Source organism: Symphalangus syndactylus, chromosome 14, assembly GCF_028878055.3.
Source record: "Symphalangus syndactylus isolate Jambi chromosome 14, NHGRI_mSymSyn1-v2.1_pri, whole genome shotgun sequence".
In the NCBI taxonomy this organism is placed as follows: Eukaryota; Metazoa; Chordata; class Mammalia; order Primates; family Hylobatidae; genus Symphalangus; species Symphalangus syndactylus.
This window is the reverse complement of record NC_072436.2, coordinates 26,506,332-26,527,896: the sequence shown is the minus strand read 5'-3', so window position 1 is coordinate 26,527,896 and position 21,565 is coordinate 26,506,332. Positions and strand designations below refer to the sequence as shown.

Below are 21,565 nucleotides of genomic sequence, written 5' to 3'. Positions count from 1 at the left end.
ATGAATGGCTCTTCAGGTAGCATGATGGAAAATTGATTATTGGAGCACAGCTCTATTGGTATTGTCTCCTTTGTGAGTATCTTAGGTCTCCAATGTGTATGTCTATGTGTGCACAGGTGTTAAATGTTTACCTGGGATGTGAAAGTGTGCTTAAAACACCTATCACTGTGATTTTAAAATTGATTCTTTTGATGTCCTTCCTGAGATAACTAAATGTGAGAAACCCAAAGAAGGAGCTAGGAGAAAACTTCAAAAAAAATTTCCAAACTACTAACCCTCTTTGCATAAAGATTGTTTATAACTTGCAATTTATTAGAAGTCTTTTTTAGCTCCTGTAGTCAATGAACACTTTTAAAATCAGGGAAATCTTCATTTCCATCCTTTGCAGTGGTGTCCAAATACTGATTTGTTAGTTCCATGTACATCTCTCTATATGCAGCTCCTATGCGCTTACTATGTTTTATGTAAAACAAATTGTGGAAAATCAGTTTGTATTTTAACTGTAGATGGTAAACCAATTACTCAAAGTGGGAGTGAAATGAATTATTTTACAAATTTATCTTTTGTACTACACTGGTTTTCAGATATTCAGTTTGCTGAAAGTGAGGTACACCTGTAAATCTTTCTGCATTAACATGCTCCTTTAATCTCATGACAGCTTCCTTAAACTTAAAAAAGTCGATAGCAAGATATATAAGTGAATATCAAGGTAGTGAAATCTGATGCCATTTCAGCCTTACAAACACTGTCTTGATGCCCCCTAAATTAGAGGAGAAGTTTTTTTGGGGGTTTTGTTTGTTTGTTTTTTCTGCACTGGGGCTTTGCACAAGCTCTAGGAAGACCTGTCAGTCAGTGTAAGCTGGAGCATTCAGTAGCTGATGGAGCACCAGCAGACAGCTCTCTCCTTTTGGCTTACACAGAAACATGTTCTGCAACCCTGATCTTTCCTCTGGAACTTAGAAGGTTAGAGGTGGGGATAAGAGTCAGAGTCCGCACAGTGGATTGGGCAGGGAGCCAGATTTCAGCTCCATTGTTGTTTTTCTCTAGGTAAACCATCTCAGAGCCCTGACCCTCTGTGATACCTGCTTAGTGAGATCAAAAGGTCTCGGATGCCAGAACTTTAGGAAATGACAGCAACAGGGAATGTCACCATGTTTCCAACATACAGATACAGCCCAGGGAGGTTATCAATGGCATGCCTAAGATTAGAGTTCAAGGTAGAATTAGAGATGAGACTTCAGGTCTCTCTCTCCATGTCTGCCAAATGCTCCTTCTGTCTTTTCTTGCTCAGCCTGGTGAGCACACTATAAACTCACCCCCTCAGGCCTTCCAGTGAATGTATTTCCTGCATGTGTGGTCATCCATTCTCTCCCAAGAATGTATTGGAAAGAAAGGAGGGTTTAAGTCCTCTCCCTGTAAGTTATCTCTCTTTTCTCCAGCATGGAAATGCAGACTTAAGAGGAAATATTAAATCAGCTGTTTGTATATTCCTTGAATTTTTAACAGACAACCTTTGAATCAAGTCTTTAAAAATAACAGCAATGTGGTTTTCCTGATTGTAAAGTTAAAACTGTTCACTGAAGAACACTTGGGAAACATGAAGACCACAAAAATCCAATCCCCCTTACCTAACCGACCAGAAGCAACACCTGCTAACATTTGAATTTCTCCTTTATGACTATTACACTATATAATTGAGGTTAGATTCTATATAATTTTCTAGCCTACATTTTTCCATTGGTATTAATGAAAGACATTAATAACACCTTCCTGTGTTATTCAAAAGTTTTCAGAAACATAATCTTAATGGCTTCATACTATTCTATTATGTGAATATGCTATTATTATTTATGTGGTCATTTCTCTACTATTGTGTATTTAGGTGATTTCTAGATTTTTGCTATTATAATTAGTAATCTAAGGAATATTTATATACGATAATTTTGTATTGCCTTCTTGATTATTTTCTCAGGATAGATCCCAATAAGTAGAAGTGCTACATCAAATAAAATGAATTTTTAAAAAGCTATATCTTCTCATTTTAAAGGATTTTCAAAGGAATTGTTGAGTCAAACTATCTTGGTAAACTTTGTCAAATTTCATATTAGAACCAAGATATATGCAGAGAAAAAACTTCAGTTGCAGATTGCAGTACTAATTTAAATGTTTCCTGTAGTCTTTCTACAGGAAAGGTGGGGTGGGGTCAGGGAAGGAAAAAAAGGGAGCGGGGAAAAGGAAGGGAAGATAGGAGAAGGAGAGGAGAGGGAAGGAAAGTGGGAGGTGGGAAGGGGATAGGAGAGGAGGGGAGGGAAGAAATATCTCCATTAGAAAGAATTTTATTTTTTGAAGGCAGTGTTTACCTAGAATTTAAAAATGTTTTAGAGACAAATATAGCTAAATAAGATCAGGTTTACCTCTATCTAAACTCCAACAAATACTAGGGATTTTAGCTATTGAAACTCTATAATTTCTCTGACTTAGAATTTAAAAATTCTTTACAACTATAAAACTAAAAGGTATGTATGAAGTTTCATGAAATCTGAGGATGGGGGACACAGAGAGATGATGACTCCCCCCTCAACACCCCTGTTACCCTAACCCCCATTTTCAGGAGTTGGTGACAATTACTGGTTCTATTATGATGCTCTGGCAAGTACTATGGAGCAGAATCTAAGAAGGGAGTAGAGGAAGGGAAGCAATCTCCAAGCCCTGCAGGGAGCTGGGGAATGGGCAACAGATAACCTGATTTGAAACCATGCACATAGCAACAGGAGCAACAGAGAGGTCCAGACAAGCACTGACCTGGTATCACTGCTTCTCTACCTGGTAGGGCAAGCATAATTTCAGCAAAATGAAAGGTAACAGTTGCTCACTCAGACTCCAAATAAAGATGGTCTCTCTGAGACCAAAAAATATAGTTATCCAGAGAGAGTAATGGTTGAAGGCAAAAGAGGAATTGAGCTCTCTAAGAGAGCTGATAATGTAAAAGAGGAACCTAAAACAAAAACATGAATAAATCACAAAAACTTTGTCCACTGAACTCACGTCTACACGCTCTGTCCCAGCCATACTCAGCTACCAATTTAAATATCCTGCTTTCCAGGTCTCTATTAGACTTGCACTCTGTCCTTGAACTTTACCTTGTTGGTTGAACTGCAATCTCATTGTTTATCTCAGAGCAGTCTTTCCTCACCCCACCTGGAGGGGGAATTAAATTCCAGGGTCCTTTGCACTAATTCAGATGGCCCTGGAAACCCATTACCATGCACTACTATGATGCTGTGAATGGCCATTCACTAGAAGCTCATTGGCCACAACTGGCCCTGTCTTTTCCAATGTCAGCATTGATGTGGATCAAAATGGAGTTCGTTAATTCTCAGATGGTTCATTTAGATTTCAGGGCCTTTCTTCAAGAGGTTCAATGCCCACCTCTTCTCTGGAGCTGCTCCATTACACTCGCCACACTCTCTCCCTACTCCTGGGAGCCTGCAGTGTCCTGGATGGTCAAGAGTGTTACTTTTTTAAAAAACTGGAAGAAATCATAGTTTGAATTGGAGGCAAATAAAGAATAATTCTCAACATAAAAGCACATAGTACAAGCACAAGACACTGTTACTATTATTGTTGCTGAATTAGAATGAGGATCATAAGACAGAAACACCATCAAACTTAGATAAAGATATTCAGTCTATCAAGTGTTGATGCTATCAAGGTAAGGTGATGTTTCCTAACTCACAGCCTTGTTTCTTCCCTCAAAGGGCTATATATGGAGACAAATAAGACTGATTCAGAGGTAACTAAAATATAAGGTATTAAGTAAAATGTTTCATGTGGGTTGTACAGATATATTCTATAGGAGACAAGAGGAGGGACATCCTGCCCAGCAGTAATGAATGATCAAGGAAGACCTCAAGATAGGGCAATTGAGTTGGGCCTTGAAGATTAGATAAGATTTTTAGAGAAGATGGTAAAAAAAAAAAGAAATGATCTTTCAGGTAGAAGAAGCTGTATGACAGAAGCATGGAAGTCAAATGTTTTCTGAGTGCCTCAAGTCAACGACAGACTGATTCAATTGAAATGAATTCACAGGTGAATCAGGGAATGAATTGAGGAGTTGCCCGGAAGAAAATGATAATACTCTATGTTGAATTTGACGTGAAAATATAACGATTAGTTGGAATGCCCGACAAGAAACTTGAGAAGTGAGGCTAGAGAATGACAAGCCAGGGATCAAAGAGACAATATCAGCACAGAATGGTAAGAGGAAATAAAATTAGATGGCAGTGAAGGGAATGGCCTCTTTCCTCATCCATCCCTCCATCAAATCACTGTTGAGCACTTACTGTGTGCCATATTCTGAGGCAGTAAGACATTGCCTTTGCCACTGTGTTCTCAGTCTTTGGAGATTAACAAGGTCACGAACAGCATATAACCCAATGCAATCAATGCCATGCAGAACGAGCAGAGTTAGAGCAAAGAACTCCCTTGGGAATATGGGAAAGACTTCCTGGTAAAAGGAGAAGAAGAAGGAGAGGGAGAGCAGTAGGGGAGAGAGGAGGGAGGGGAGAGAAAAGAGAAGGAGGAGGCAGAATGAAAGAGAATGAAGAGAAAGAAGAGGAGGAAAACGACAAAGAGGAAGAGGGGCAGCAAGGCACTTGGAAATGAATGTGGAGTTTTGTTTTTTAATTAACTTCAAGAACACTGGATTGGGAATACTCATAGTAATTTATTAATATCCATCATTTGGAAACTAGAAAGGAAGTTTTATGTTCATAAAATTGATAATGATATCTTTTATTTATGTTCCCTCCAGTCCATTGTCTCATTTAATCTTCATGATGCCAATGAGGATTCTGTTTCAACCTGGAAGAGCGATTAGAAACAATTTCTTTTAGCATTGTCCTCCCTCTCCACCCCCTCACAGCTTGAAGACCCATGCAATTTGCTTTTATGTGCCTTAGACATCTGCCTACATGCTCCTGCACTTGGTGGCTTTGGGATGATATCTCATTTAAGGAAAACTGTCATTGGAGGCAGAAAAGCAATGTAAGAGTCCTGTCACACAAGAGAAAATATTAGAGGCCTTTTTGACAATTTTCCACCCAAATAAAAGTTCAACCCCACAACTTTCCAAACAGGGCCATCGTAAGAGTACCAAACTCTGCTTAAATATTCTACTCTATTTTTCCCATTTGTTAAATTCAATAAATTATTAAATCACCATAAAATTCTTCCTTTTCTTGAAATGAAATCTGCCTCTTTGGTTTTGGACTATTCCTACTTGTCTCAGGCCTCTTCCATGTAGCAGGCTTTCCAGTAAGTATAAGGGTAAGGTATTAAGCTTCTATTTATCTTGAAGCATCCCCACCTCTGGTTAACTGTCCCTGGTTCCTCCAACTTTACATCATCATCATTAGTCTCTACTGATTATTTCCATTTGTTAATGGCCCTCTTAAAAGGAGATGACCAGAACGGAGTAACCTTACTACCATCACTCTGTCTAGCATCACCTAGACACCTAGGACTGGCATCCTCCCTAGTGACCTTGCTGTCCTCTTTGACTTAGCTCAGTGCTTATACTAAGATGCTGTCCTTGACCTGCAAGTATGGCTGAGGTGTCCTTATATTTCCACAGCGTTTATCCCATGGTGTTGCAACTGTCTGTACCTTGTCTATCTCTCCCACACCTCCCTGCTTACTAGATTGCAAGCTCCATGAAAACAGGGATCCCTTATTTTGTTTCCTGTTCCCAGCACCTATCCAAGTGCCTGGCACAGAGTAGGTACTCATTAAAATGTGTGCGTCATGAGCAAACTGACCATGCTTCTCTTCGGCACACATCAGCCAAAATCTGAAAACCAGACCCAATTCCTCAAGCAGACCGTATAGTACACTTATAATGCTATGCCTTGATGCAAAAGAAAAACTGGGCCAAATTTCTGCCTACCATAAAGGTTTGTTACAAAATAGAATGCTTTTGATTCAGAACCCCCGTTCTAGAATAACAATGGCTTCTAACTCACACTTACTTCTTCCACACTGCAGTTGACTGAGCCCCACAGGATACCTGACCCACACCTTGCCACCCTCAACAGGTATTGTGCCCCAGGAAAAGACTTCCGATTGGAGGAGGGGCTTATCATTTCCATCTTACCTCCTATCTACCCAGGCATACCAGAAACTCAGAGAAATGAAAATGATAAGCACCTCCTCCATCTTATGGACACTTCTCTGGCCTAACTGCTGTCAACTCCCTGGATTTTTCTCTAACACCCCCCACTAGCAGCAGGTGCACTCTCCCCTTTACTTGTCCTTGCTGAGGTGAAACCAGGAGAAATCTACCCTCTACCCAGCCCTCCAACTCCTGCATCCACAGTAGTTATCTGATTGTTCACACCATATTAAAATACCATAGACACAGGAAAATTCCAGCATGAAGTGGTGCATGTGAGGTCCCACGTATGTGAGACTGACTGGGGAACTGGCTTACGTTGCCCCAAACTTATCTCTTGCCACCTTGAGAGACTTCAATTCCACCTCAGTGGAAGGGGAAATATGAAGCTCTCTGGATGAGGAGCACCAAAGATGAAGAGGTGCTTTATGATGACCTGGAGACATACTCATCAGCATGAGTTTTAATGCTACATATGAACTGCTCAAGGAAATTTGTCTAAGCAGCCCTGGGCCTGATCCCCTGCCCTTCTCTTGTATAGTTCTTAATCTACTTTCCAATTTAGCTTTATCACTATGTTTAATATTTGGGATTCCCTGTTGAGTGCCTTTCATGTCTTTTGTATGAGCGCACCCTTTAATAAACTTACTCCTAGCCTTTGGCAGTAGAATGGTTAGGAAAGAGCCCAGGCGGTGGCTTCCAGTGCTGGTTCTACCACTTACTAGCTATGTGTACATATGCAAGGTGTTTAACCTATTTGGGTCCCCAGTTTCCCCAACTGATAAAATGGATATAATGAAACTTACCTTGTAGAAGGTAAGAAGAGAGAAAGATTTGAAAAGCCTGACATCCACTAAATACCACTAAAATACCAATTAATAGTAATTAATATTATGCTTTCTGGTAAATTCTGACACACAATCATATCCATTATATGTGTCCATTCTTGTCTCAGCCTCCTCCTGGATTCCTTCTACATCAAGTACAATAGCTACAGGGTAAAACATTTATGTTCTTCCCCCAAAGATGGTAGTTTACAACTGTCCTGACTGGGTCAGCAAAACTCTTGCTAAATGCTTTTCAACATTCTTTTCACCTTTGGAAATGTGTACACAGTCTACCAGTAGTCCATCATTTGGATATTGTATATCATGGTCCAGAAAACCCAAATGTTTTCTTTTATGCCATCCCCTAAACATTCATTTCCAATCCTTTATGTCGCAAAGTCACCACCCTTATATGGAGTGAGCATCGTTGTTTAATATCTGAATGAGAATGTGTTCATTGCAAAAAGATCTTATAGCTGCATGAGTTTTAATTGATATTCAATTTGTTGAAGTTACAGTGTTTTTTAGCCTTTGAACATATTTTATAAATCATGGAAGTTTTCTTATAAATCTAGTTTGTGTGCGTTAAAGTATGAAACATTCATTTGCCTTTGTTCTTTGACTAAAGCTCAATAAATCTTTAAACATGAGATAGAATACTTCCAACTAAATATTTGAATACCATTTTCAAACTTAATCAAATCAATCTTACATATTTTTATTAGCCACAATTTTTATAAGCTTAACAAATCAAATAATCTTTAAAACTGTAAGCAGTATTTATAAACTTGATTAATTAAATTCCTCTAAGCATTTCAAACTATACTCACAAATTTGATACATCTGGCTTTGTTAAAATCTTCAAATCCCTAACAGGAAGACTTACAAATAGAAGAAACAAAATCTTTCTCAGGACTTACTTAGTTCTTGTAAGACTAATAAATCAAAACTTCTAAATTTAGCATACAAATTCTCTTAAAGCATTTCAACCTCCTGAGAATTAAACTGATAAATTCAGGTTCTCCTGAGCATCCAAACATTGACTACAAAATTAGTTCGTTAAATCCTCCTAGGTGTTACAATTAAAATTGCAAATCTTGCAAGTCAAATTCTCTAATATATCAGATTCTCATTTCCAACATCTTAAAAACAAATCACATACAAAGCAATGTATATTGATCACAAAACTCACTACTACACATGCACTACTTACATAGAAGTACCATTTCTTTATTGCCTACTTACTTTTTTAAAATGCCCTCTTAGAGTTACAAAGTCATACAAACAAAAGTGGCAGAATCATCTTCTCTGTAAGAGGCAGCTGAGGTTCTGGAATCAGGGGTTGATTTGGAGACCCAAATCTGGCTATGCCTCACAGGGGTCTTGCCCAGAGCTGCATCCTGATACCTGAGCCCCTCTCACGGTGCATTTCTGCCTGCCTGGTGCCTACAGAGTCCACTCATGCTTTTCCACTGGAATTGAGTTTTGTAGTTCCAGTGTAAATCCTTGACTGATTTGCATAGATGGAATCATGCACAGCCTCACCCCACCCCTAGTTTGCATCCTTTATCCACCTGATTAAAGTTAACTACATTCTACATTTTACCTTTTTTTTTTTTTTTTTTTTTTTTTTATTATACTTTAGGGTTTTAGGGTACATGTGCACAATGTGCAGGTTTGTTACATATGTATCCATGTGCCATGTTGATTTCCTGCACCCATTAACTCGTCATTTAGCATTAGGTGTATCTCCTAATGCTGTCCCTCCCCGCTCCCCCCACCCCACAACAGTCCCCGGAGCGTGATGTTCCCCTTCCTGTGTCCATGAGTTCTCATTGTTCAATTCCCACCTATGAGTGAGAACATGCGGTGTTTGGTTTTTTGTCCTTGCGATAGTTTACTGAGAATGATGGTTTCCAGTTTCATCCATGTCCCTACAAAGGACACGAACTCATCATTTTTTATGGCTGCATAGTATTCCATGGTGTATATGTGCCACATTTTCATAATCCAGTCTATTGTTGTTGGACATTTGGGTTGGTTCCAACTCTTTGCTATTGTGAATAGTGCCGCAATAAACATACGTGTGCATGTGTCTTTATAGCAGCATGATTTATAGTCCTTTGGGTATATACCCAGTAATGGGATGGCTGGGTCAAATGGTATTTCTAGTTCTAGATCCCTGAGGAATCGCCACACTGACTTCCACAATGGTTGAACTAGTTTACAGTCCCACCAACAGTGTAAAAGTGTTCCTATTTCTCCACATCCTCTCCAGCACCTGTTGTTTCCTGATTTTTTAATGATGGCCATTCTAACTGGTGTGAGATGGTATCTCACTGTGGTTTTCATTTGCATTTCTCTGATGGCCAGTGATGAGGAGCATTTCTTCATGTGTTTTTTGGCTGCATAAATGTCTTCTTTTGAGAAGTGTCTGTTCATGTCCTCTGCCCACTTTTTGATGGGGTTGTTTGTTTTTTTCTTGTAAATTTGTTTGAGTTCATTGTAGATTCTGGATATTAGCCCTTTGTCAGATGAGTAGGTTGCAAAAATTTTCTCCCATTGTGTAGGTTGCCTGTTCACTCTGATGATAGTTTCTTTTGCTGTGCAGAAGCTCTTTAGTTTAATGAGATCCCATTTGTCGATTTTGGCTTTTGTTGCCATTGCTTTTGGTGTTTTAGACATGAAGCCCTTGCCCACGCCTATGTCCTGAATGGTATTGCCTAGGTTTTCTTGTAGGATTTTAATGGTTTTAGGTCTAACATTTAAGTCTTTAATCCATCTTGAATTAATTTTTGTATAAGGTGTAAGGAAGGGATCCAGTTGCAGCTTTCTACATATGGCTAGCCAGTTTTCCCAGCACCATTTATTAAATAGGGAATCCTTTCCCCATTTCTTGTTTTTGTCAGGTTTGTCAAAGATCAGATAGTTGTAGCTATGCGGCATCATTTCTGAGGGCTCTGTTCTGTTCCATTGATCTATGTCTCTGTTGTGGTACCAGTACCATGCTGTTTTGGTTACTGTAGCCTTGTAGTATAGTTTGAAGTCAGGTAGCGTGATGCCTCCAGCTTTGTTCTTTTGGCTTAGGATTGACTTGGCGATGCGGGCTCTTTTTTGGTTCCATATGAACTTTAAAGTAGTTTTTTCCAATTCTGTGAAGAAAGTCATTGGTAGCTTGATGGGGATGGCATTGAATCTATAAATTACCTTGGGCAGTATGGCCATTTTCACGATATTGATTCTTCCAACCCATGAGCATGGAATGTTCTTCCATTTGTTTGTATCCTCTTTTATTTCATTGAGCAGTGGTTTGTAGTTCTCCTTGAAGAGGTCCTTCACATCCCTTGTAAGTTGGATTCCTAGGTATTTTATTCTCTTTGAAGCAATTGTGAATGGGAGTTCACTCATGATTTGGCTCTCTGTTTGTCTGTTATTGGTGTACAAGAATGCTTGTGATTTTTGTACATTAATTTTGTATCCTGAGACTTTGCTGAAGTTGCTAATCAGCTTAAGGAGATTTTGGGCTGAGACAATGGGGTTTTCTAGATATACAATCATGTCATCTGCAAACAGGGACAATTTGACTTCCTCTTTTCCTAATTGAATACCCTTTATTTCCTTCTCCTGCCTGATTGCTCTGGCCAGAACTTCCAGCACTATGTTGAATAGGAGCGGTGAGAGAGGGCATCCCTGTCTTGTGCCAGTTTTCAGAGGAAATGCTTCCAGTTTTTGCCCATTCAGTATGATATTGGCTGTGGGTTTGTTGTAGATAGCTCTTATTATTTTCAGATACGTCCCATCAATACCTAATTTATTGAGAGTTTTTAGCATGAAGGGTTGTTGAATTTTGTCAAAGGCCTTTTCTGCATCTATTGAGATAATCATGTGGTTTTTGTCTTTGGTTCTGTTTATATGCTGGATTACATTTATTGATTTGCATATGTTGAACCAGCCTTGCATCCCAGGGATGAAGCCCACTTGATCATGGTGGATAAGCTTTTTAATGTGCTGCTGGATTCGGTTTGCCAGTATTTTATTGAGGATTTTTGCATCAATGTTCATCAAGGATATTGGTCTGAAATTCTCTTTTTTGGTTATGTCTCTGCCAGGTTTTGGTATCAGGACGATGCTGGCTTCGTAAAATGTGTTAGGGAGGATTCCCTCTTTTTCTATCGATTGGAATAGTCTCAGAAGGAATGGTACCAGTTCCTCCTTGTACCTCTGGTAGAATTCAGCTGTGAATCCATCAGGTCCTGGACTCTTTTTGGTTGGTAAGCTATTGATTATTGCCACAATTTCAGAACCTGTTATTGGTCTATTCAGAGATTCAACTTCTTCCTGGTTTAGTCGTGGGAGGGTGTATTTGTCCAGGAATTTATCCATTTCTTCTAGATTTTCTAGTTTATTTGCATAGAGGTGTTTGTAGTATTCTCTGATGGTAGATTGTATTTCTGTGGGATCGGTGGTGATATCCCCTTTTTCATTTTTTATTGCATCTATTTGATTCTTCTCTCTTTTCTTCTTTATTAGTCTTGCTAGCGGTCTATCAATTTTGTTGATCTTTTCAAAAAACCAGCTCCTGGATTCATTAATTTTTTGAAGGGTTTTTTGTGTCTCTATTTCCTTCAGTTCTGCTCTGATTTTAGTTATTTCTAGCCTTCTGCTAGCTTTTGAATGTGTTTGCTCTTGCTTTTCTAGTTCTTTTAATTGTGATGTTAGGGTGTCAATTTTGGATCTTTCCTGCTTTCTCTTGTGGGCATTTAGTGCTATAAATTTCCCTCTACACACTGCTTTGAACGTGTCCCAGAGATTCTGGTATGTTGTGTCTTTGTTCTCGTTGGTTTCAAAGAACATCTTTATTTCTGCCTTCATTTCATTATGTACCCAATAGTCATTCAGGAGCAGGTTGTTCAGTTTCCATGTAGTTGAGCGGTTTTGAATGAGTTTCTTAATCCTGAGTTCTAGTTTGATTGCACTGTGGTCTGAGAGACAGTTTGTTATAATTTCTGTTCTTTTACATTTGCTGAGGAGAGCTTTACTTCCAACTATGTGGTCAATTTTGGAATAGGTGTGGTGTGGTGCTGAAAAAAATGTATATTCTGTTGATTTGGGGTGGAGAGTTCTGTAGATGTCTATTAGGTCCACTTTATGTAGAGCTGAGTTCAATTCCTGGATATCCTTGTTAACTTTCTGTCTCGTTGATCTGTCTAATGCTGACAGTGGGGTGTTAAAATCTCCCATTATTATTGTGTGGGAGTTTAAGTCCCTTTGTAGGTCACTGAGGACTTGCTTTATGAATCTGGGTGCTCCTGTGTTGGGTGCATATATATTTAGGATAGTTAGCTCTTCTTGTTGAATTGATCCCTTTACCATTATGTAATGGCCTTCTTTGTCTCTTTTGATCTTTGTTGGTTTAAAGTCTATTTTATCAGAGACTAGGATTGCAACCCCTGCCTTTTTTTGTTTTCCAGTTGCTTGATAGATCTTCCTCCATCCCTTTATTTTGAGTCTATGTGTGTCTCTGCACGTGAGATGGGTTTCCTGAATACAGCACACTGATGGGTCCTGACTCCTTATCCAGTTTGCCAGTCTGTGTCTTTTGATTGGAGCATTTAGCCCATTTACATTTAACGTGAATATTGTTATGTGTGAATCTGATCCTGTCATTATGATGTTAGTTGGTTATTTTGCTCGTTAGTTGCTATAGTTTCTTCCTAGCCTCGATGGTCTTTACAATTTGGCATGTTTTTGCAGGGGCTGGTACCGGTTGTTCCTTTCCATGTTTAGTGCTTCCTTCAGGAGCTCTTTTAGGGCAGGCCTGGTGGTGACAAAATCACTCAGCGTTTGCTTGTCTGTAAAGTATTTTATTTCTCCTTCATTTATGAAGCTTAGTTTGGCGGGATAGGAAATTCTGGGTTGAAAATTCTTTTCTTTAAGAATGTTGAATATCGGCCCCCACTCTCTTCTGGCTTGTAGAGTTTCTGCTGAGAGATCAGCTGTTAGTCTGATGGGCTTCCCTTTGTGGGTAACCTGACCTTTCTCTCTGGCTGCCCTTAACATTTTTTCCTTCATTTCAACTTTGGTGAATCTGACAATTATGTGTCTTGGAGTTGCCCTTCTCGAGGAGTATGTTTGTGGCGTTCTCTGTATTTCCTGAATCTGAATGCTGGCCTGCCTTGCTAGATTGGGGAAGTTCTCCTGGATAATATCTTGCAGAGTGTTTTCCAACTTGGTTCCATTCTCCCCATCATTTTCAGGTACACCAATCAGACGTAGGTTTGGTCTTTTCACATAGTCCCAAATTTCTTGGAGGCTTTGTTCATTTCTTTTTATTCTTTTTTCTCTAAACTTCCCTTCTCTCTTCATTTCATTCATTTCATCTTCTATCAGCGATACCCTTTCTTCCAGTTGATCGCATCTGCTACTGAGGCTTCTGCATTCTTCACGTAGTTCTCGAAACTTGGCTTTCAGCTCCATCATCTCCTTTAAGCCCTTCTCTCCATTGGTTATTCTAGTTATCCATTCTTCTAATTTTTTTTCAAAGTTTTTAACTTCTTTGCTATTGTTTTGAATTTCCTCTCGTAGCTCAGAGTAGTTTGATCGTCTGAAGCCTTCATCTCTCAACTCATCAAAGTCATCCTCCATCCAGCTTTGTTCCGTTGCTGGTGAGGAACTGCGTTCCTTTGGAGGAGGAGAGGTGCTCTGTTTTTTAGAGTTTCCAGTTTTTTTGGTCTGTTTTTTCCCCATCTTTGTGGTTTTGTCTACTTTTTGTCTTCGATGATGATGATGTACAGATGGGTTTTTGGTGTGGATGTCCTTTCTGTTTGGTAATTTTCCTTCTACCAGACAAGACCCTCAGCTGCAGGTCTGTTGGAGTTTACTAGAGGTCCACTCCAGACCCTGTTTGGCTGGGTGTCAGCACCGGTGGCTGCAGAACAGCGGATTTTCGTGAGACCACAAATTCAGCTGTCTGATAGTTCCTCTGAAAGTTTTGTCTCAGAGGAGTACCCGGTTGAATGAGGTGTCAGTCTGTCCCTACTGGGGGGGTGCCTCCCAGTTAGGCTGCTCAGGGGTGAGGGACCCACTTTAGGAGGCAGTCTGTCCGTTCTCAGATCTCCAGCTGCGTGCTGGGAGAACCACTACTCTCTTCAAAGCTGTCAGTCAGACAGGGACATTTAAGGCTGTGGAGGTTCTCGCTGAGTTTTTGGTTGTCTGTGCCCTGCCCCCAGAGGTGGAGCCTACAGAGGCAGGCAGGCCTCCTTGAGCTGTGGTGGGCTCCACCCAGTTCGAGCTTCCTGGCTGCTTTGTTTACCTAAGCAAGCCTGGGCAATGGCGGGCGCCCCTCCCCCAGCCTCGTTGCCGCCTTGCAGCGTGATCTCAGACTGCTGTGCTAGCAATCAGCAAGACTCTGTGGGCATAGGACCCTCCGAGCCAGGTGCGGGACACAATCTCCCAGTGTGCCGTTTTCCAGGCCCGTTGGAAAAGCGCAGTATTAGGACGGGACTGACCTGATATTCCAGGTGCCCTCTGTTTCCCCTTTCTTTGACTAGGAAAGGGAACTCCCTGACCCCTTGCGCTTCCCGAGTGAGGCAATGCCTCGCCCTGCTTCGGCTCGCGCACAGTGCGCTTCACCGACCGTCCTGAACCCACTGTTGGGCACTCCCTAGTGAGATGAAACCGGTACCTCAAGCAGAAATGCAGAAATCACCCGTCTTCTGTGTCGCTGGGGCTGGGAGCTGGAGACCGGAGCTGTTGCTATTCAGCCATCTTGGCTCCACCTTACCTTTTTATTGACATGAAAAAAATGACCAAAAAGAAAAAAGAATCACCACAAGACCTGGTCCTTAAGTTGCCTTTTTGAGATTTTGAGGTCATGAAAAATACGTGCCAGATTTTTTCTGGATGTATCCTATTTACCCACATAAATCATCAAAAATATTGTAGTATGTGTCGGATTTAACAAAGCCAGGGTCTCAGTATGGTTCCAACCTGTACTCTTATAAAGAAGGTCTACAGAGCAGCTTTCTTTCCTCTTGGCATGAGGTCGTCAGTGGCAGGGACCTTCTTCCTGGAGCCTGAAAACCACCCAGTACCCTTGAATCCTCCAACTGGATGATTAGAGATTCCTTTTTTAAATTAACTGGGTTTCCCCTTCAGGCCAGAGCCTTATGGCTTTTTCATAGCTCTAGGAGTGCTGGGTTTCTTCACCTTCCCTTCCACTTTATTGCCATTATTTCAGATAATAAAAAATAATCTGCAATGATACTCTGCCTTTACAGCTCAGCCCAGTGCCCTAAGCCACAGATGGACTGATGAGCAGCCACCTTCACAAATCACACAGCTGCCTGAGCTCATGAAGGGAGACTGCTGAGCAGTCATGCTAGCAACACCTCTGTTCTCTCTATCATAGAATATAATTGAGACACTAATTTGTAAAAACCTCATGTGCACATTGAGTGGCATGTGAGGAGATTAGGAGCATAAGCTTAAATACCCACTTTGTATGATTTATTAACTTTATTTTACTGTGGAGAAACATCCACTTGAATAGTTAATATGTTTTCATAAAAGAATTTGCCTGACTCTGAAAATGTTTAAACAAAAGAAAACCCTACAAACAACTGAGATACTCTTCTAAATAGTCCCAGGGAGCCAAGGGGAAATTTCAAATGCCTTTAGAATTAGTGATGGGAACAAAAATGAATGCAGCCCTGAGCTTGAAATAAAACGAGTTAGCTCAACAACTTAGCTGGGCTCTTCAAACATGAGCTAGGAAGATAAAAGAGAAAACTTCATTGGAATTTTCATGATTTAACAAATTTCATTTTTTAAATTTGTTCCTGAAGTTCTTTTCTCTTCCCAGGTGGAATGATGAGGGGTCTGGAAGTTAATGTGTTAAAGATTCAGCTAGATTACCTGCCAAATCAAAGCCATCATAGGTTTTCAATGATCCAATTAGGACACTGTGATCCTAAGACTTTAGTCAGAATGCAAAGAAGGCACGGATACTATTTCCTTCGTTTTTGTTGGTTTCCCTCCAATAATGCTATAACCAGCTAGAGTCTGCATTGAGGCACTCCCCAATCCTGCTTCACAAATGCATGAACCCAAATTACTGCTCCATTCCCTTCACAGCCAATCCAATTTAGTAAGTTGAGTCGAACCAAGAGAAGAGCAGCAATATGCAACAATATGCACAACTCCAATGTTTTTCTGATCACATTTTAGTTTAAATTATAGTTTAATATAGTTAAATTATAAATAAATCTTAAAATCACACTAAGGTACGAACAATATGAACATCTTTCTACCTCCAAGGTCCCATTTGTATCTTGAAATGGGAATGTGTTCATTCTAGTTACCTACTCCTTGAACAGGAAAGATTGTAGAGAATTAAAACAAACTTAGACCTCGTAGCTGTGCCAATATGGAATGTAAGAGGTGCCAGAGTTTAGGTAATACAGAAGTATCCAGAGTTTGGCTTTCAAAAAATAGTCCCAGGTATCCACCAAGGGGTCTTCTGGAGGATACTGGGGGATGTGGGGGAGGTCTGTCACCATGAGCTGTCAAACTGCTGTTGAAAGATCTTTTCCTGTCACAGGCAGAATTATCTCTGCCCTGAGGTGCTAGTGCACTCTGCATTTGTTTCCGTATTTGCTTCCATCTTCTTCAGACTTCTTATAAGTCACTAATTGTCTTGATAAATATGTAATATCTTTACAACTTGGAAGGATGTTAAGAAGGGACTGGAATATATTCTCAGCCAGTCCAGTGGGTTGGGGTTAAGGGCAGCAGTAAAGTGCTGCTGAGATGGCCAAAGCAGATTCTTCACCTCTCCTGCATCTTCATCAATGAATTTGTGCTGTTTACAAATCCTGGAGTGAGGGCCAGTTTTCCAAGAGCTGGACTTTCTGCCAGGGTCTGTCTGGACCCACACGTCATCTGGAAGCTTTCATCCTTTTTACTTTGTCTGCATCTTTCCTTTCTTTTTTTCTCTCTACACCTGGATAAAAATTCCTTGCTTCATTTCCTCCCAATCCTTCCTCAGCATTTTGAAAATAGCACAGCTTCAATAAATGTCAATGACTGAAAATTGGAAATGAAACAGATGAAAACAAAAACTGCTGTATATAAAACAGTTGATGAGTACAGCAATAGAAAAAAAATGCAAATTACTAACATTCTGATTAAGCAGATGAGTCCAGAAGGATCCTGAAAGGATTCTTGAGGCTGTTCATTTAGGTAAGAACTTAAGCCACCTTTTTTTTTTTTTAAGAAAAATAACTTACTATTGAATATTACCTGCACAACTCCAATGTTTTTCTGATCACATTTTAGTTCAAATTATAGTTTAATATAGTTAAATTATAAATAAACCTTAAAATATTACATACTTATTAAAGAGAATTAGCAACTTATAAAAAAATAGTTTGAAGGAAAATAAATGTAAAATCAATGCTCATCTCACTGCCCAAGCACCGCTATTGACAATTCTTAGGAATTATTTCATGCCAAGACTTTCTTTCTTTCTTTCTTTCTTTCTTTCTTTCTTTTTTTTTTTTTTGAGACAGAGTCTTGCTCTGTTGCCCAGGGTGGAGTAAAATGGCATGATCTCAGCTCACTGCAACCTCCGCCTCCCGGGTTCAAGCATTTCTCCTGCCTCAGCCTCCCGAGTAGCTGGGATTACAGGCGCGAGCCACCAAACCCAGCTAATTTTTGTATTTTTAGTAGAGATGGAGTTTCACCATGTTAGCCAGGATGGTGGTGATCTCTTGACCTCGTGATCCACCCGCCTCAACCTCCCAAAGTGCTGGAATTACAGGCGTGAGCCACTGTGCCCAGCCCAAGACTCTCTTTCTATGCATAGAATCTTCATAATTATAGTCCTATAGCATATACAATTTTATTTTTGTTTTACATAATAAAGTAAAATATATTTTATGTAACAAACTTTATTCTATAAGATCATGCCAAGTGGTTACAAAGTATCATAATTTAAATAATCCCTCATACTTAAACTCTGGGGGGTGTTTTGAGATTTTGCTACAACATATAATTTGTCATCAATATGTTTCAGCAAAACTAGCACACATGGATGATTATTAGGATAAATTCTTAGAAGAAAAGTTGTTTGTTCAGAGTGTTAGCCATCTTAAGCCTTTTGCTTCATTCTGTTAAGCCACGCTTCAGAAAGCTTTAGTAATTTGCAGTGTGAATCAAAATATATAGATCCAATATATTGGAGTGTTCCTTTATCCATATTCCTAACAATTTTACAAAAATCTTTTCCAGTTTAAAAGATTAAAATGTTAGTTATGTTTGCACTTCTTACTAGTGAGTATATTTTAATATATTTGTTATTCCTTTGTATTTGTGAATTAATAGAGTTTTAAATTTAAATCTTAATTTTTAAATTCCATATTGAGTTGCAGAAACTGTATGTTGAGGCTATATTAAAAGCTATAACCTTTTGATGGTCATGTGATGTAAAAATTTTTCATATTTCAGGTTCAAATGTTCATTTCTTTTTCGGTGTTTATTTTATATTATTTTATGTTGTTATGTCTATCTGCCTTTTCTTTTGTGCTTTCTCCCTTTGTTATTATGCTTAAAAAGACCTTCTTCAACTCAAAAGTAGGCAAATATGCATAAATAATTTCATTTACTGTACTTTTATAATTTAGTTGTTATTTAATATTCCACTCCAATAATTTAATATAGATTACCTCTTTTTTAAATGCCACATAAGTTTATCCTATTGTTCAAACACCATTTATTGATTGATCATTTCCCTACAGATTAGAAATATTACTTTTGTCCTACAATGAATTTTATTTATATGTACGCTTTCTTTTTTTTTTTTTTTGAATTTTTTTTTATTATTATACTTTAGGTTTTAGGGTACATGTGCGCAATGTGCAGGTTTGTTACATATGTATCCATGTGCCATGTTGTTTTGCTGCACCCATTAACTCATCATTTAGCATTAGGTATATCTCCTAATGCTGTCCCTCCTCCCTCCCCCCACCCAACAACAGTCCCCGGAGTGTGATGTTCCCCTTCCTGTGTCCATGTGTTCTCATTGTTCAATTCCCACCTATGAGTGAGAACATGCAGTGTTTGGTTTTTTGTCCTTGCGATAGTTTACTGAGAATGATGTTTTCCAGTTTCATCCATGTCCCTACAAAGGACACGAACTCATCATTTTTTATGGCTGCATAGTATTCCATGGTGTATATGTGCCACGTTTTCTTAATCCAGTCTATCGTTGTTGGACATTTGGGTTGGTTCCAAGTCTTTGCTATTGTGAATAGTGCCGCAATAAACATACGTGTGCGTGTGTCTTTATAGCAGCATGATTTATAGTCCTTTGGGTATATACCCAGTAATGGGATGGCTGGGTCAAATGGCATTTCTAGTTCTAGATCCCTGAGGAATCGCCACACTGACTTCCACAGTGGTTGAACTAGTTTACAGTCCCACCAACAGTGTAAAAGTGTTCCTATTTCTCCACATCCTCTCCAGCACGTGTTCTTTCCTGACTTTTTAATGATGGCCATTCTAACTGGCGTGAGATGGTATCTCACTGTGGTTTTGATTTGCATTTCTCTGATGGCCAGTGATGATGAGCATTTTTTCATGTGTTTTTTGGCTGCATAAATGTCTTCTTTTGAGAAGTGTCTGTTCATGTCCTTTGCCCACTTTTTGATGGGGTTGTTTGTTTTTTTCTTGAAAATTTGTTTGAGTTCATTGTAGATTCTGGATATTAGCCCTTTGTCAGATGAGTAGGTTGCAAAAATTTTCTCCCATTCTGTAGGTTGCTTGCTCACTCTGATGGTAGTTTCTTTTGCTGTGCAGAAGCTCCTTAGTTTCATTAGATCCCATTTGTCAATTTAGGCTTTTGTTGCCATTGCTTTTGGTGTTTTAGACATGAAGTCCTTGCCCACGCCTATGTCCTGAATGGTATTGCCTAGGTTTTCTTGTAGGATTTTAATGGTTTTAGGTCTAACATTTAAGTCTTTAATCCATCTTGAATTAATTTTTGTATAAGGTATAAGGAAGGGATCCAGTTTCAGCTTTCTACATATGGCTAGCCAGTTTTCCCAGCACCATTTATTAAATAGGGAATCCTTTCCCCATTTCTTGTTTTTGTCAGGTTTGTCAAAGATCAGATAGTTGTAGATATGCAGCATCATTTCTGAGGGCTCTGTTCTGTTCCATTGATCTATGTCTCTGTTGTGGTACCAGTACCATGCTGTTTTGGTTACTGTAGCCTTGTAGTATAGTTTGAAGTCAGGTAGCATGATGCCTCCAGCTTTGTTCTTTTGGCTTAGGATTGACTTGGCGATGCAGGCTCCTTTTTGGTTCCATATGAACTTTAAAGTAGTTTTTTCCAATTCTGTGAAGAAAGTCATTGGTAGCTTGATGGGGATGGCATTGAATCTATAAATTACCTTGGGCAGTATGGCCATTTTCACGATATTGATTCTTCCAACCCATGAGCATGGAATGTTCTTCCATTTGTTTGTATCCTCTTTTATTTCATTGAGCAGTGGTTTGTAGTTCTCCTTGAAGAGGTCCTTCACATCCCTTGTAAGTTGGATTCCTAGGTATTTTATTCTCTTTGAAGCAATTGTGAATGGGAATTCACTCATGACTTGGCTCTCTGTTTCTCTGTGATTGGTGTACAAGAATGCTTGTGATTTTTGTACATTGATTTTGTATCCTGAGACTTTGCTGAAGTTACTAATCAGCTTAAGGAGATTTTGGGCTGAGACGATGGGGTTTTCTAGATATACAATCATGTCATCTGCAAACAGGGACAATTTGACTTCCTCTTTTCCTAGTTGAATACCCTTTATTTCCTTCTCCTGCCTGATTGCTCTGGCCAGAACTTCCAGCACTATGTTGAATAGGAGTGGTGAGAGAAGGCATCCCTGTCTTGTGCCAGTTTTCAAAGGGAATGCTTCCAGTTTTTGCCCATTCAGTATGATATTGGCTGTGGGTTTGTCATAGATAGCTCTTATTATTTTGAGATACGTCCCATCAATACCCAATTTATTGAGAGTTTTTAGCATGAAGGGTTGTTGAATTTTGTCAAAGGCCTTTTCTGCATCTGTTGAGATAATCATGTGGTTTTTGTCTTTGGTTCTGTTTATATGCTGGATTACATTTATTGATTTGCGTATGTTGAACCAGCTTTGCATCCCAGGGATGAAGCCCACTTCATCATGGTGTATAAGCTTCTTGATGTGCTGCTGGATTCGGTTTGCCAGTATTTTATTGAGGATTTTTGCATCAATGTTCATCAAGGATATTGGTCTGAAATTCTCTTTTTTGGTTATGTCTCTGCCAGGCTTTGGTATCAGGATGATGCTGGCTTCATAAAATGTGTTAGGGAGGATTCCCTCTTTTTCTATCAATTGGAATAGTTTCAGAAGGAATGGTACCAGTTCCTCCTTGGACTTCTGGTAGAATTCGGCTGTGAATCCATCAGGTCCTGGACTCTTTTTGGTTGGTAAGCTATTGATTATTGCCACAATTTCAGAACCTGTTATTGGTCTAT

General features: G+C 39.4%; 1 protein-coding gene across 2 annotated transcripts in view; it reads left to right on the top strand.

The window, feature by feature from the left end:
* The window catches only part of TACR1 (tachykinin receptor 1), a 168,046-nt gene that overhangs the window by 1,895 nt on the left and 144,586 nt on the right, over nucleotides 1–21,565 (top strand). The window lies entirely within an intron of this gene.